The 16,368-nt window shown below is 39.9% G+C and overlaps 1 protein-coding gene across 1 annotated transcript in view; it reads left to right on the top strand.

Annotated features, from left to right (window-relative positions):
- Nucleotides 1–16,368, top strand: part of Sgcd (sarcoglycan delta) — a 425,306-nt gene that overhangs the window by 24,849 nt on the left and 384,089 nt on the right. The gene's annotated exons all lie outside the window — the stretch shown is intronic.

Raw genomic sequence — 16,368 nt, forward strand, 5'->3', positions numbered from 1 at the left:
TGAGCCCCCTCCTCTGCTGATAGAGGTGAATGTCTCAATTCCTCTACTTTTGTGATTTTTAAAAAAAAAATATGTCCTTATGCCCAGCTCTAAAATAGGAGCGATTTAGGGACTGGTGTAGAAAGTAAGAGCTCAAACTTTAGGGTTTTTTCCAAAATATATTCATATTCAAGATATGAATATATTTGCTTAAAATTAAAAAAAACTTCAATATTAAGCAAATATGACTTGTGAAGTCAGCTTTGCCTGACAAGATTCAAAGAAGTAGTTGGAAATATAGAATATCACTTAACTACAGGCAGATGTGAGCTCGGAGAGCAGTATGACATTAAGGTAATAATCTCTATGAAATCACCCATTTCCTGTAGTTAACTAAATTGAATGCCAAACTTCAGAATCCTTAAAGCTTTGCCATACCAAGTACGTATTGTAGTGAGAATAATGCCATTATTAGTCATAATTGGTGCTTTACAGTAGTAATGCATTTGAACAAATAGAACTCAAGTAATAGAAAATTGGTCTTGACCTGCAAGATAAAGGCATATTTTATTCACAAGTGACAGCATAAAACACAGTCTCTTAGAATTATAATTCTATGGCACAAATAATAATTTAGTTACAATGAAGATCTTGCAAAATTGGAATGAGGTGTTAATCAATAATCTACTGGAGAGTACGAGTTGGGAGAGCAGAGAGAATCAATGAGGTGACAGAGCATCATTTTATGCAGGGCTTTTAAACATATTATCAATCGAAAAGAGTGGTTGTTTTATGTGCTTGAATTGTTCAGAAATTGGGGGTTCGAAAAAGTTTACGTTATAATCAACTCCCCAGAATATAACAAACTAGGAGGTTGGTGTCACTTTTGAGGACTTGGAAAGTTATACAATATTGCACATTATGGATGCTCGCTTTGGTGTCCGAGTTGTGTTTTGTTCCATCCCTAAGGATGCAAAGTCTGAGGAAGGGCTGTAGCTATAACAACATGGATTTACAAATGAGCTTTCTTTATTTTGAAGTAAATCTATAGATAAATAATTTTGCTTTCCTCTACTTGTGGCAAAATACCACAGTGCCCATGACTGGTCAAGAGAGTCTGACTACAATTCTCAGGTTCCTCTACATTGGAAAGTATATGATTTTCCAATATTAATAGACCCAGAAATCAGCCTCTCCATTGAGCACACTGTGCTTTAAAAGAAAACTAATATTTCTAGTGTCTACTCTCTGCTAGGCACTGTTCATAACACTTAAAACTTTTTTGGTAAATTTCCAAAAGAATTATATAAATAAAATAGTTTTAATCCTTTGTAATAAAAGAGAAGTTAATTGACTCAGTGAAAGATTATAGCTATTGAGCACAAAAGAGGTGTTCAGCCTTAATGTTTACCATCAGATGCTGACACAAGGGAAGGCTAAATGCTGACAACAGAATGTCACATGCAGCTCCACACAATAGTGTAGTTGTTGAGATCTCAGGCTCCAGAGACTTTCTAATTATAGTTCATGCTTCCACCAGTGACCATGTGACCTTTCAGAAATTCCACAATATCTCTGCACTGCCATTTTCCAGAAGTCACAGCAGGACATACCTCACAGAATTGCTGTGATGATTTGAGGAGATGGTGAAGGTGGTGTTTAGTATATAGCCTGACAGAGACACTTTATGTACGTATTTGATTTCATCATCATGGGCTTTTTGCAAGCTCCTTTAATATTGCTACTACTGCCATTGGCAAATAGAACCTCACTTATAACCTATAGATAATCCATGTTAGACTTGTCTTAGTTATTTTTGTTGTTGTTTTTTTTGTTTGTTTTTGTTTTGTTTGTCAACTTGGCAGAAGTTAGGGTCATGTGGGAAAAAGGAACATCAATTGAGAAAATGCATCTACTGAATTTCTCCATAAGCAAGCCTGTAGGGTGATTTTCTTGATTTGTGACTGATATGGGAGGTCCAGCCACCTTCAATAGTGGGTGGTCCTGGATTGTATAATAAAGCAGGAAGAACAAGCTACCAAGAGAAAACCAGCAACAGTAATTCTTCTGTGGCCATTTAATGGGTTCCTGCCATGGCTTCTACCACTGACAGACGGTGAGGTGAAAGTGTAAGTTAAAACAAAACAAAACAAATAAACAAGACCACAAACAACAGTAACAAGGCTGCCTTTCTTCAATCACTTTTGATAATGGTATTTATCACAGTAATAGACAGCAAACTAGAGCATAGACTATTACAAACTGAGGGAGGGAGGGAAGGAGAGGGAGAGGGAGAGGAGATATTGATTGAATAACCTGGATTGAGATGGCATACTAGTTATTTAAACCCAAACTAATTGACTACAGATTCTGGTTTGGTCTGTTATGGGTTTGGGGTACTAAAGAGCAGTGCAGAAAGCCCTAGTCTGAATGTCAGGGATTGATGACTGGTTAGGACTTGATGTGATCTTTCTTTTAGGAGCTCAGGGTAGAGTTAAGTGGTTTCGCCCTGTGTCTTCCAAGGGAGATATCTGTTTGGAATTTTCAATTCCATATTTTGTTCTTTGCCTTGGTATGTGAGGTGTCACTCTATAGAAGACTCCTGCTTCAGCCAACATGTTTTATAAGCCAATTTCTACAATAATAGCCTTGAAGACCTTCCAAGTAGTGCAGTATTGATCATCTATTCTATACTGTCACTGAGCACAGTGCTTATTAAGTACCATAACTGAAAAAGTGTAAGGGTCATTGATAGACAGCATGATCTCTTGGCCCAGTAAATGTAAAGCTAGATGAAAAGGAAACTATGGGAGTCTTTTGGTTGGACATCCTCCTTCTAGATGGCAGAATCAAAGTGGGTCATGAAGCCTTCTGACCTGATTCCAGCTTTTTGTTTACCCTGGGAACTTCTCTGGCACAAAGATTATATTCTTTTCACCTTTTAGCTTCATCCCAGTGGCTTATATAGAGTCAGCTTTCAGGGTATGTTCAATAATTACAAACTACTCTCGTATTCATACACAGAAAAAGCACCAAAGCTAAATACCTGGTCATGTGACATGATTTTAGTTTATGGCTCCCCTGAGTGTCTCTTCATTGACCATACATAGACTGAGGATCATAGGTTTTGATTATCATGTAATACAGGAATACCTATTTAGTAAAAACATATGTAGAATTTACTTCATACTTTTCTGGTGATATTCATAAAAATACTAGGAGGTGGGTACCTATATTAACCATGTATGATAGATGAAAACATGGAGTTTTGAAGTACAGTCACTAGGCCAAGGTCACACAGTCTGGTGAATGACGAAGCTAGGATGGGTGTGCAGAGAGTCTGGCTCAGAGGACAGTCTTAATCAGTACACAATGCTGACTGTTTTCCAAGGGTTATTTTTCATGAAGACAAATTGAATTTGTTCAGTGTGATGTCTCAAACATGATTTATTTACCCTAAAGTAAGATCAAGATCCACTGAGGGTCAGAGGAAGGCATTCTAATACTTGTAAATTGGATACATTGTAAAACAGAGAGCGTCAGGAAGAACGGCCAGTGTCTTCCATAACTCAAGCTAGTGACACCTCATCTGTTTCAGGAAGGCTCACAGAACTGTGACCTAGTCAAATTAACTCAAGTAGAGGGGAATGAGGATACATATCAGCAAGGAGGAGAGGGGGACCTATCTCTTGGGGATGCAGGATCCCAGTAAGAACTTGGGATAGCCTTCTGTTTAGAGGACCTTCTCTTCTTCAGATATGCCCTTTGTTGCTTTCCGGAGCTAAAGCCATCAGACTTGCCTTGGGAACTAATGTAAGGCATGATTTTCTTCACTTTTCTCATGCGTCTGATAAGTTATGTGTCTACCCACATTTTCTGTATGCTTGTGACTGTAGTTTGCATCTACTTTAAAATCCCCTTATGAGAAGCTATACCCTTTTAGTCTTCATGTTTTCCTACCAAAGTCAATCATATATACATAAATACATATATTCATATGTACATATGTACATATGTGTGTGTGTATGTGTGTGTGTGTGTGTATACACTGTTCAGATAACCCTTGCATGTCCAACTGAGTTTGGCACTTGCATGCTCATAGAAGCAGTCTCGTGCTTTGGCTGCTGTGACATGGCAAGCCAGTCACCTACTTATAGAGGCCTGAGCAGAAGAGTGTGGACACCCTTGCCCTTATCAATCTCATATATGAAAATCTTATTTATACTTGCTCTTCAATGCATGGTTGGGGTGTGTGCACATGTGCACTACCATGTTCTTTTTTGCTCATCCTTTCTCTGAAGTCTTCTCAGCTTGAAAGTCCACTCTGTCATATCTGTTTGGCTGGCTCCACCTGGCATTGGACAGCAGAGGACCTACACCCCGCCTATATTTATTTTCCTGACTGTTTTTCCTATTAGGAGGTGAGCTCAGAAGGCAGTCACTTGCCCTCTTCATCCTTGACTCACAACTCTGAGCATGCATGCTGCTTAGCACATACAAGACAGTGTATACTTACAGGAAAAAAATGAATGGTGCAACATTATGATTAGACAGTCACTTTAAATTGAAATGTATAAAGACGGGTTAATAGAGCTTTATATGGCCTTTAAAATGAAGTATTGGTTGATTTATTGAGGTAGACAGATCATAAATGAAATGAGTGCTTGGAATTGATTTTGAAGAGGTATTTTTAATGTAGGTACTCCCTCCCCTGTATCAACTACCTGCTACATTTTAATTACACAAGGAAAGCAACATTGAAGTGTGAAATATATTTAAAGTGGGAGACTGCATTCTACTTAATGGGAAGATGTGCTAAGCAAGTGGGAGAAAGTAGTGTTTTATTGTATTAGTTAGGGTTTTACTGCTGTGAACAGACACTATGACCAAGGCAAGTCTTATAAAAAACAACAACATTTAATTGGGGCTGGCTTACAGGTTCAGAGGTTCAGTCCATTATCATCAAGGTGGGAGCATGGCAGTATCCAGGCAGGCATGGTGCAGGAGGAGCTGAGAGTTCTATGTCTTCATCCAAAGGCTGCTAGTGGAAGACTGACTTCTAGGCAACTAGGGTGAGGATCTTATACCCACACCCACAGTGACACACCCATTCCAACTAGGTCACACCTATTCCAACAAGGCCACACCTTCAGATGGTGCCACTCCCTGGTCCAAGGATATACAAACCATCACATTTATATTTCAGTTAACATTGTTCATGTATTGAGTGTGTGACTAGTATCCACCTGAGTGTGTGTTCTAGCATCACCTGAGGAAATGGTAAGTCTGCCCAGGTTGAGGGCATCATCCACTCAACTCTGGTACCTTCACACTTTATTCCCTTTTTGCTTTTTTTTTTCAAACACATTTATCTGAAAAAGATATATTAACATTTTAAGCAACATGGAAATTTGAGTGCAGAAAAGCAGAAACAAACCCACCCTCCCCCTACTAAATTCCCCATTAGGTATACAGTATGACTCACTAATGCTGCTTTTAATTTGAATGTCATTGAAACATTTACAAGAATGTAGAGAGTGCCTACATTAAAAATACCTCTGCATATTGACTGTGCAGCACAGTGAAGCTGGGCCTAGAGGTATGGGTGCCAAGGAGATGACCTTGAGGGCATGAGAGCAGGAGAGCTGACCCTGCCTCCTGCTAATGGCTGCACTGAGTGGCCTAGTTGGAGCAGTGCTAGAGAGATCTCCCAATATCTGTCTACACTATTTTTTGAGACAGCTTCTTCCACTGAAGTTATACCTTACCAATTCCACTAGACCAGCTGGCCAGTGAGTCCCATGGCTCCTCATATCTATACCTCCCAGTGCTAAAATTACAGGTGTGTGCTACCATGGCTCATCTTTGTACATGAAATCTCTCCAGTACCCTAACATGGTCTTATACTTTAATAGTTAGCTCATAATTTACTAGTGAAGAATATAACATAATTATAATACCTCCCCAAATGGTATCTATTATAATAAATAAATATTTAATTGACCTTACATCCCTTCCCAGTCCTTGCCCTCTCACCTCCCACTTCACTCCCATCCAATTTTCTTCAGAAAAGGGGAGGCCTCCTATGGCGGATATCAATCAGCTTTGCCATATCAAGTTGCAGTAAGACTAGGCATATTTCCTATTGAGGCTAAAAGAGGCAGCCCAGTAAGGGGTAAAGGGTCTCAAGGGCAGGCAACAAAGTCAAGGACAGTCCCTACTCCTACTGTTAGGAGTCCACATGAAGATCAAGTTGCACAATTGTTGCATACATACAGAGGGCCTAGGTCAGTCCATCCAGGCTCTCTGGTTGGTAATTCAGTCTCTGTGAACCCCTCTGGGCCCAGGCTATTTTAATCTGTAGGTTTTCTTGTGGTGTCCTTCCAGTTCTGACAATCCTTTCCCCTTTTTCTGTAGGATTCCTCAAGCTCAGTCTAATTTTCAGTTGTGAATCTCTGCATCTGTTTTCATCAATTGCTGGGCTTCTGTCTGCAAGTGCAGCAGAATATCATTAACAGTGTCAGAGGTGAGCTCCTCTCATGACATGGGTCTCAAGCTAGATGACATATTTTAAAGAATCATGAGGAAAGACTCAGTTAAAGCTAGAAGGCATTTCGACAGCCTCTAGTGTAGAGATTCAAAGGGTTAGGGAGCCCTTGCCAGTGGAAGTCAATATAGAGGTATCAGCAGGATTGACATCCAGAGATGAATGAGTTAAATTGGGAAGTCTCAGACAGGAAGTCCAAGTGTGGGGAGCTGAAGCAGGGTGGATGGAAAGCAGGAGGCTAGTCATCATTGTAAGTCAAACAGAATGCAAATTACACATGTGAAGTCAAGCTAAGAGGCTCCAGTTCCAATGATGAACAAATATTTTTCAACTTCACCCCATTTCAGGAGTATTGGTTATGACATTTGACACTTCCTAGTTTCCATTGATGACAAACTGTATTTTTATTATCCTAGAATTAAGGAAAATAATGTTAGAAAATCCTCCTGGAAAGATCCCCTTCCTTCTCTCTCACACATGGATTTTTAAGTTTTTACCAGCTCCATTATTGTGATCTCCAAGTAACCCCAAACAGAAGTTTGGGCCCCATCTGAGAAATCTATCTCTTTTATTGAGGCATTTTGTGGTCAGATTGGAGAAGTTGAAGATATTAAGGGCATATCATTATAAAATGCACAAGGTCCAAGATGAGATTTCTAGACTGGAGTAACAGTGTTTGTGCTAAGGAACCCAAATGATTTTTTTTAACATTTTTTAACTTTTTATTTTATTTAAATGAGTGCTCTATCTGCATGTACATCTGCATGCTAGGAGAGGGTGTTAGATCCCTTTATAGATGGTTGTAAGTCACCATGTGCTTGCTGAGAATTGAACTCAGGACCTCTGGAAGAGCAGTCACTGCTCTTAACTGCTGAGCTATCTCTAGCCCTGAACACAAAGGTTATAACATTAGAAGTTCATTTTCTCAATCATGGCAGATATTCAAAAGGTACATGTAGCTTGTAGGTGCCTTATAGGAAAGATATCACCCCAGAAAGTCCTTCATTTCAGAACTGATCTGTATCACCCTACATCTTAGGTTGGTCTTCTACCATGTGTGACTAAAGATTTTTGCCTTTCTTCTCTGTGTTCTGCATGGTTTCTGGGACCTGGGAACATTGGGTTAAGTTAAGCAAGAAACCAAAACAATTTAATGGAAAGAGGAGAAGAAAGTTTCTTATAATTGGTTGTGGGAGGATCAGAAATGATGGTTGTAATAATAGTATGCCACATCTTTGCCTTCATACATCCTCAGTCTTTTCTCTTCATTTCAGTATTCCAAGCTGAGGCAGTCCTAAGATTGTGTTCACTTTTCTCACCCATGAGAACTGGATGGACCTTAAGAAGGTGAAGAGCTATATTGCAAAGGGAGGGTCTGGACTATATCTAGGTTTTATTCTGCTATTCTGTACAATCTGCAGTTTGGGCCACATAACATCTAAGGTCCTCCGACATCCCATAGTTTCCATTTTTAACTATGCTTCCCTATAGACCTAGACACAGAATAGAAGAGATGCAAGTATTTTTATTTTCTGTGGAAGTGTGTGTGTGTGTGTGTGTGTGTGTGTGTGTGTTGTGTGCATTTAGTTCATGTCTCTGAGAGTCTCTCCTTGCTCCTCCTTTCTGCATTGGCAAAGATTCAAGATACTAAATGCTAGGGAGTATAGCTCTGTGCCTTTTTATTCTGAATTTTAATTTACTCAGTTATTTAAATAATAGTCGATCAGATGCTCTGTTGCTATAGAGCAAAGTGCCCTAAATTTTTGTTGCTCCATACAGTCACAACTTATCTTGTATTGATCCCACAGTATGGGTAGAGCTCAGTATTTCCTGGTATCTAGCACTCAACCTGGAATTTCAGGGTGGAGATTCCACAATGCTGGGCCTAGATTCATCATGTAGTACACTTGCTTATGTGTAAGTGGCTACTACTACATATTGGCTGGAACTTCACTGGCCAAAACACCTTTGTATGACAATCACTAAGAATTAAATTGTAATTATTTTCATTGTGGTTGCTGAGCTCCACAATAGAATGTTCTATGTTATTTTCTAACATAAAAGGACATAGCATCATTATGACCTAGACTCAGAAGAATAGCAGCAGCATTTTTACTTTGTTGAAGCCATAGACTGAATTCTGTTTTAGTGCATTGACAGAGTATATACTTACCCATTGAGAAACTGTATTCCTAGAAAAAAAATAGACTTAGAATGGGAAGCTTTGATGGTTTAAATTGTGACTCCCTAACTTCAAGTTGTGGGCTTACTTCCTAGAATTTGTGACTGTTACTTGATTTGATAACAGATGTTGATTTACCTAAATTATGAATCTTGAGACAAGGGTTGAGAGACATATTGATCTATGGGTATTTTGAAGAAGTCAACTCAGGAACGTTCGAAAATTCTACTGGACCCCTCCCCTCCTGGAAACAAAAGGTCGTAAAGAACAGAGGCACACCTCCCCTCTGGAAGGGAGGGGCTAATTACACTCCTCAGACCACAGAGAGCAGGGACTGACCACTGGGGTAGAAACATTCTGCAACCATTAGCCACCTACCTCATTCCCTATAGACCAATCAGTTTAAAATTCACACTGTTCTCCCAATCACATTGTGCCTAAGGGCTGTTGCCTGGAGAACTGTATAAAAGCTTGTCAGCCAGGCTGTGCATGGTCATTCTCTCTCCATGTTGGCAATCCCCGACATGTTGGAACAATAAATTCCTCTTGCTTTTTGCATCAGTTCCTGGCTCTGCATCGTTCACTCAGGGAGTCCCCAGAAAGCTAAGGCTCACCAGAGTCTTACGATTTCAGTAGATGGGAATGGAGTAATGGATCTGGAAAGAGTAGAAGGTGACTATACGACAACAAATAGAAGCAGAAACAGAAGAAGAGGAAGAAGATATTTTCTCCCTCTCTATGATAATCTCATAGTTAAGAAATGCTGTAGGTAAAACACAGATAGGAAAACACAATCATTTGGGTCCATTGTTGACCATGTAACAAACATGGTCAACAAACGCTGACACCATTGCATACACTAGCAAGATTTTGCTGAAAGGACCCAGATATAGCTGTCTCTTGTGAGACTATGCCGGGGCCTAGCAAACACAGAAGTGGATGATCACAGTCAGCTGTTGGATGGATCACACAGCCCCCAATGGAGGAGCTAGAGAAATTACCCAAGGAGCTAAAGGGAACTGCAACCCTATAGGTGGAACAACAATATGAACTAACCAGTACCCCGGAGCTCTTGTCTCTAGCTGCATATGTATCAAAAGATGGCCTAGTCAGCCATCACTGCAAAGAGAGGCCCATTGGACTTGCAAACTTTATATGCCCCAGTACAGGGGAACCCCAGGGCCAAAAAGGGGGAGTGGGTGGGTAGGGGATTGGGGGGGTGGGTATGGGGGACTTTTGGGATAGCATTGAAAATGTAAACGAGGAAAATACCTAATAAAAAAATAAATTAAAAAAAAAAAAGCTTGGTGCTATTCATAGTTGATGACCATCTAGAAATAAATGCCTTGTTCACTTGAGCAATTTCAGATATTCTCTGTGATTCTTGGCAAGCAGGATTCCAGAGAGGAGGGATAATTTGCATCTTGCTCATTCAATGGTGGAAAGAGCCTTATGCTTCTGAGTTGTTTTGGTTTTCTTTTGAAAATGAGTTCCCAGTCCCAATTAAATGAATGGTTCCTGGTAGAAGCCTCACCTCTTCAAAGCCATCATCAGGATTGTTACAATCTGGTAACAATCTAGTGAATGAATAGCAGCCACTTACTCCACAAATGTTTGCTGAGTTCTTCCTGTGAGCTAATCGCTAACAGTATGAAAGCTTGCCACTCCCTGGAGGGACAGGAGTGAGTTTGCCAACTACAGTTTTCACTAGGGTAACATTCCATCTGATATGCAAAATAATCACATAATCACACAGACAAATGCAGGAGAGCAGCTACAATAAGTAGGTACTGTACGAATTAATGGAGACATGATTTGGCATAATCAAAGAGACTTTCAAGACATGGCTGTATAGATGCACAAAATGAACACAGAATGAAACAATGCAGAGATGAGAGTGCTTGGGTAAGACTGCACATGGGGGCCTGAAGAATGGCAGGGCAGATTCCTCTGAGGCATTGAATGGTAGTGATGGTGGGGCAGCAGACAGGTAGAAGACGCTGTGGTAAGTGACTTTCATCTGTGTTTTGATTTATGGGAGGAGACTGTCAGTCTCTCATATTGCATGAGAGACTTAGGAAAAATCAAACAAAAGCAAATAAAAGGGCAAAGAGAATGGTCAGTAGGCCCTGTATTGTGTGTTGAATATAGGCTGGATTATCTAATTTCTGCACTAACCCTAGCACTTCGATCCTTGAGATAATCTTCTGTCCTGCATAAGGAAACCAAGGCACAGAGGGGAGGTCAGGTGACTATACTAAAATTATAGTAACTACAAAACCACATTCAAGGGAGATGCCTAAAATCCCTGCTACACAGCTCCCCATGATGTCTTGTAACCTGATAGAATATCATTTTCATTCTTCAGAATGCTTAGTCCTCAAGCTTGTGGCATTGTTAAGAAGTTCTACAGAGAGCAGCAGGACACATGAGAAATGTTGATAGTTTTATAGCATCCCTAAAATAAGCTCAAGTCTGGAACCTTCTTACTGCTTCATATTCCAAGTGGACACTGTGCCTCACTTGAAGTTAATTTAAAAAAATGCCTTCTCTTTGTGTTTTCTAATGGACTTTATTGATTGTTATCAATACTATTGGACAAATTGATTATTGAGCTAGGGGGGTGAAGATGCCTAGGAACCAGCAGACTTAATTACTGTGGAGCAAATACTTTCAGTCCAGACTGCCCAGAATTGTGGCTCCTTTTCTTCTAGTATCTCATTGTCCTCTGTTACACTGAAGTTGCCACTGATGCTTGAGAATGCTTCAAGTGTGTGAAGATCAGTCTTAGGAGCAGCGTGGATTCCTGGCTTTGAAGAAGACAGAGGTTTAAATGGCAACCCTGTGACTGGTCCTTCAAGGGCTGACAGAAAGTAACAATGTTGCAAGCATTTCTTACTCCTTTATAGGGATGGGACTTGTAGTAACGGCACTGCAGGGTTGTGATGAGGAGAGATAACCAGAAAGTGAAGCTGCGCAGACATCTGATGTTACCTGGTGTTGCTGCCAACTTAAATGCTAGGGATTTGCCTTCCAAAGCAAATAGGTTCACTTGCTAAAATTCAGGCCAGAGACATAAGCTCACTTTTAAAGGAATGACTAATGGAGTCTTAAAAACATATTTAACTCGGAGATTGCCAAAAGTCATCTTTACTGCAAGAATTACAGTCAGTCAAGTATTTTATAAGTAGAGATTATTGCTGATTCAACTTAAAACAGAACTCTGGGAAACAGCAAAGCCCAACTATGTAGTGGATGAGACGCCCTATAAAGAAGCAAACCACTAAATAAGCTAAGTGATTATTGGAAGTGAGCTGTCCTCTGGAGGAGGAAAAGGACATGTGACTATGCGAAGTTAGGCTATGCTTGGTGGGGACAAGACAGAATGAGCCCCTCTGGACAGTTAGAGGAACAAGGTGAAGACAGCCATGTAAAGGTCTGGAGAGAATCTAGGCAGAGGAAAGAAGAGGTTTTAGCTCAGGGAAGTCCTGTGGTCCAGGTAAAGAAAAAGATCAGATCAGATAGCCTCTGTGTAGTGGAAAAAGAGTTACTATCCACTGTTCACTAGAGGAACACACACCTAGGCTGAATGCAATGGACTAACAACACTGAATCCTTGCATATGGTCACTCACAGGAGGCTGGCTGGTCTTTTATGGCTTATTTCCAGTTTTCATGTTCTGGTGATTTTATCACATAGCCCAGGCGTCCTGATCCAGGGCTACCCTGGTGGCTCAGTGGTAACGAACCTTTGGTGCAACTCCAGAATATCCAAGCTCAGTTCCCAGCTCCCACTTGGAGCTGCAGCTCTCCTCCTGGGGAACCGGACATCTTCCTCTTGCCTCTGTTGCAACCCTCATCACACATAAATAAAAATTGAGAAACATCTTTAAAGTATGTCTAATCCCTTGAGAGCTCCAGATCTGTAGCTAATTTCTTTAAAGTCAGTGCACTCCCTCCCAGTGAATATTGGGAGCACATACATCCAAGCAGTAATAGCGTAGGCATGGTGGCTGCTGCCCTCATGGCTAGCCTCTGAGATAGCATTATCACAGACTGTTTGAAAAGGAGATCATGAAAGAACCATTTAGGAAAACGCATTTCATTTGCTTGTTTGTGTTTGTATTGTTTCTGTTTTTGTAGCATTCAGAGCACACCCTTAATGTATGGTAAATGGACTCCACTATCTAATCAGGGAATTATAGCCATCTATTAATTATACTTTCTGATTATTTGCATATATGTATACATATATATGTGTGTGTATATATATTTGTGTATATATATGTGTGTGTATATATGTGTATATAGATATATATGTGTCTGTATGTATATATATATGTATATATATATACATATATATATAATGGGTACTTGTGAGAAAATGAAGGACAGCATAACCTCAAAACATGGCTTTACATCTTAGATAATTGACTATCATCTTGCCTTTACAGCTTTCCTTAATTGATTATATCTCCAGATGGTTCCTAAAAATCTATATTTTTTTGCCTCTTTTCTTTTAATGGGTGAGCAGAGTGTTCTGATAAAAGCTTATGGGGTTTAGTTTCCTCAACTAAATTAAAGCTTAATTCGTCAAAAATCCAGATCTGCAGCGTGTCTGTGAAATTTGTATAAGCATAATTAATTTTACTTAATTACACAAGTAGCTTTTCCATGCAAGTAGTAACCTTTCTCATTGCTGACCTCTGAATGTCAGAATCCAGGATATCTGTCCACATCTCCACCTTCTGTGTTGATGCTGAATCAAGCTTACATAATTTTAAATATATGACGTCTCTTTGATTTATAAGTTTTGTCACAGGAGTTAGCAATTTTCTTCTGTAAATTCTGTTTTAGATTCCAAAGACGCCATGCATAAAAGGTTTACTAGACAAGCATGCTTTTGTTTCTATGGAAGCCAAGGAAATTAGAAATATGATTCAAGTATGTTCTTTTAAGTTCAACACTTCTCATAAAATTACCTAGACTTTTTTTCATCCTGTTTGAATGACAGTTCAAATTACATTGATCAGCTAAATGTCAAAAAGAATAGCTATTATTTTTAAAACCTCCTGATATTTCTAGGATTCCTGTTACCCAGAAAAAGATGTCTTTACCACAGACAGAACTACACTCTTGTGATGTATTAAACTTTCCCATGCAGAAGACTTTAGGAAACTATTTAACCCATAGGAATTAGTCCCCAAATGGATGCCTTCTGGTTTGACTGGCAAATAAACTGCCTTATCATTTTTTGAATAACACTTTGCATAAAAATTCAAGCTCTTTGAGTTTGTCCTCATCTCCTCTGTGGCCATTTTACTGAGGAGAGGGCATAAACTCAGAGCACATTTCGGAAGAACTAGACACCTCATTCCCAAGACATCCAGAAAATTCCAACTCTGTCACCACCATGAGTGGATTCACCTGTGTGACAGTGTCTGAAATAGTAGCAATAGCCAGGAAATGGCTGTTGGCTTGAGCCTGACTCTCAAGTGCCCTGTCTGAAACCAGCAGGCTGTGCAGGGAAGCACAGGAGACATTCTGAGAGAAAAAAAGGTGGTGCTGTTGGAAAGGCAATTGTAGAGCCATCAGATAGAGCCAATGTACCGAGTTACACTGGGGTTGTGGCAGCAGAAGCCTCAGGAACCTCTTGACTTTTACAATGACTTCTGCCTCAAGATGGTCAATGTTGTACACTGCGAATCCGCCAAGTGCTTTTCCTAGTTTTATTTCTCTAAGGTTCATTAACACCCAGTATTACAGAACCAATTCAAAAGGAACGGATTTTTTGGTGCCTATCTTATTATTAGCTTCAGGGCTCCATTCTTTATAATACATAATGAAATCCATGGGATATTTAGAAAGAATGTGGCGCTTTACAAAATTGGCTTTGGGGGCATTGAGTGGCTTAGAGTTGGAAAGAACAGTGCCTGGTGATTGTATGAATTGAAAAAGCTTTGGTTCATCTTCAGTTACCCCCATTGAAAAAGGAGAATGCAGTTTGCACAGGACTTTCAAAGGAGTCTGTGAAGGCTCAATGCCACTTCAGTCTCGGGCACATATTCCATAGGAAGGTCATTTTTGACTGTGTGTTTAAAGTCATTGTGGAATTTTCCCTTGCTTCTGAGGATAAGAAATGGGGCCTGGCTATTGTTAATGACAGGACAGAGCTTCAAGAATAATGCGAGTCACTCCTCCTATTCCCCAAAGATTGGTAGAAGAACACGCTGACTTGGTAGGATCTTTTTTTTTTTCTTTCTCCAAGTGCTATCCTTACTATTTTCTCTTCAGAATCACATAGACCTCATCACTGTGAAAGTCAGGACACTTCAGTTATGGTCTGATTCTGTAGAAAGGCCAATGTCCTGTGTATCCTTTGTCCTCTCTTTACCTCAGTGCTCATTGACAAAATGGACAAAGAATCCAGGGAAACCCTGAATAGCTTTTTCTGTAGTATTATACCTCTCTGCAGTAGGAAGTTACAAAAAAGGAATTCTTCACTTAAAAATGGCATCCCCCTCAATATTCCTTAGCCATCTACTAAAGAATCTGAGAACAGAGAACAAGGAATTACTGAGTTGTCCCATATTAAAAGACTGGGAATGATCATCAGTCTCTTGCTCATTTTCCTTCAGACTTATGCAACTAGATTTCAGGAAACAGTTAAGGACAGTGAATATTGGGCACACAAGATGGCTCCGTAGGTAAAGATGCCTGCCACCAATCCTGATCACCTGAGTTTGATTCCTGAGACCAATGATGGATAAAGAGGACCAATTTCTGCAGTTTTCCTCTAAGATGCCTTTCCACACTGTTATGAGTGTGTATGTATGTGCATATGCATGTGTAAATGTGCGTGTGCATGTATTTGTACTCATGTCTGCATGTAAAAGAATGTAAAATAAGGGCCAAACGCATCATTATGATGACCCGGAGGAAGATAATATGGATGAAAATCATGCATTTTATAGCAAAGGAAGATTAGAAAGTGGTAGTGTATTAGAGAAAGATACTTCCACTTATACATGGCTGAGGACTGTCCAAAAGCCAGGTGCAGCAGAACCAGAAGTTTATTTAGTTAAGGGAGGCCACCAGGAAATATTAGAAGAGAAGAAAAAATTTAATAGCAATAAAAAATTCTGCTTTGTAATCAGCAAGAAATTTAGACAGGGAAAAGAGTAAATGAACTAAACATGAGAATGAGGGACTCTATCTGAATGACTAAGGAAGAAGAGTTATAAAACAAAAGGGGAAAGGTGAGCTTACTGAGCAGGAGAGTGTATGGGAATTCTTACCAATTATAGGAAGTCCATGGAAAGGATGGGACGATGATCACAAAGTGGTGTATCTTCTGAGCTATGCATATGGGAAGTACTCGTTGAGAGCCTGAAGACATACAAGTGTCAAGCCCAGATATGTCCTGGTGGAGCATCATACTACTGAGTTGTCAGTACTGTCTCCACTGGGTGGATGTTTGTGTAGAAATATATTCATGTGTGTAATGATGGTGGATGCTATGTGTGAGATGGAGCATATACCTTAAATAACTTTCCTTTTTTGTGGTTATTTAAGGTAGGGTCTCCTTTTTGATTCTGCCTGGGTGTGCTCCAGGCCAACTGGATTGTAAGCTTCTGGCCATTCTGCTTGTATCTTCTCCC

The sequence above is a fragment of the Mus caroli genome, unplaced genomic scaffold, assembly GCF_978045245.1.
Source record: "Mus caroli unplaced genomic scaffold, Mus_caroli_1 scaffold_13, whole genome shotgun sequence".
NCBI classification, from domain to species: Eukaryota; Metazoa; Chordata; class Mammalia; order Rodentia; family Muridae; genus Mus; species Mus caroli.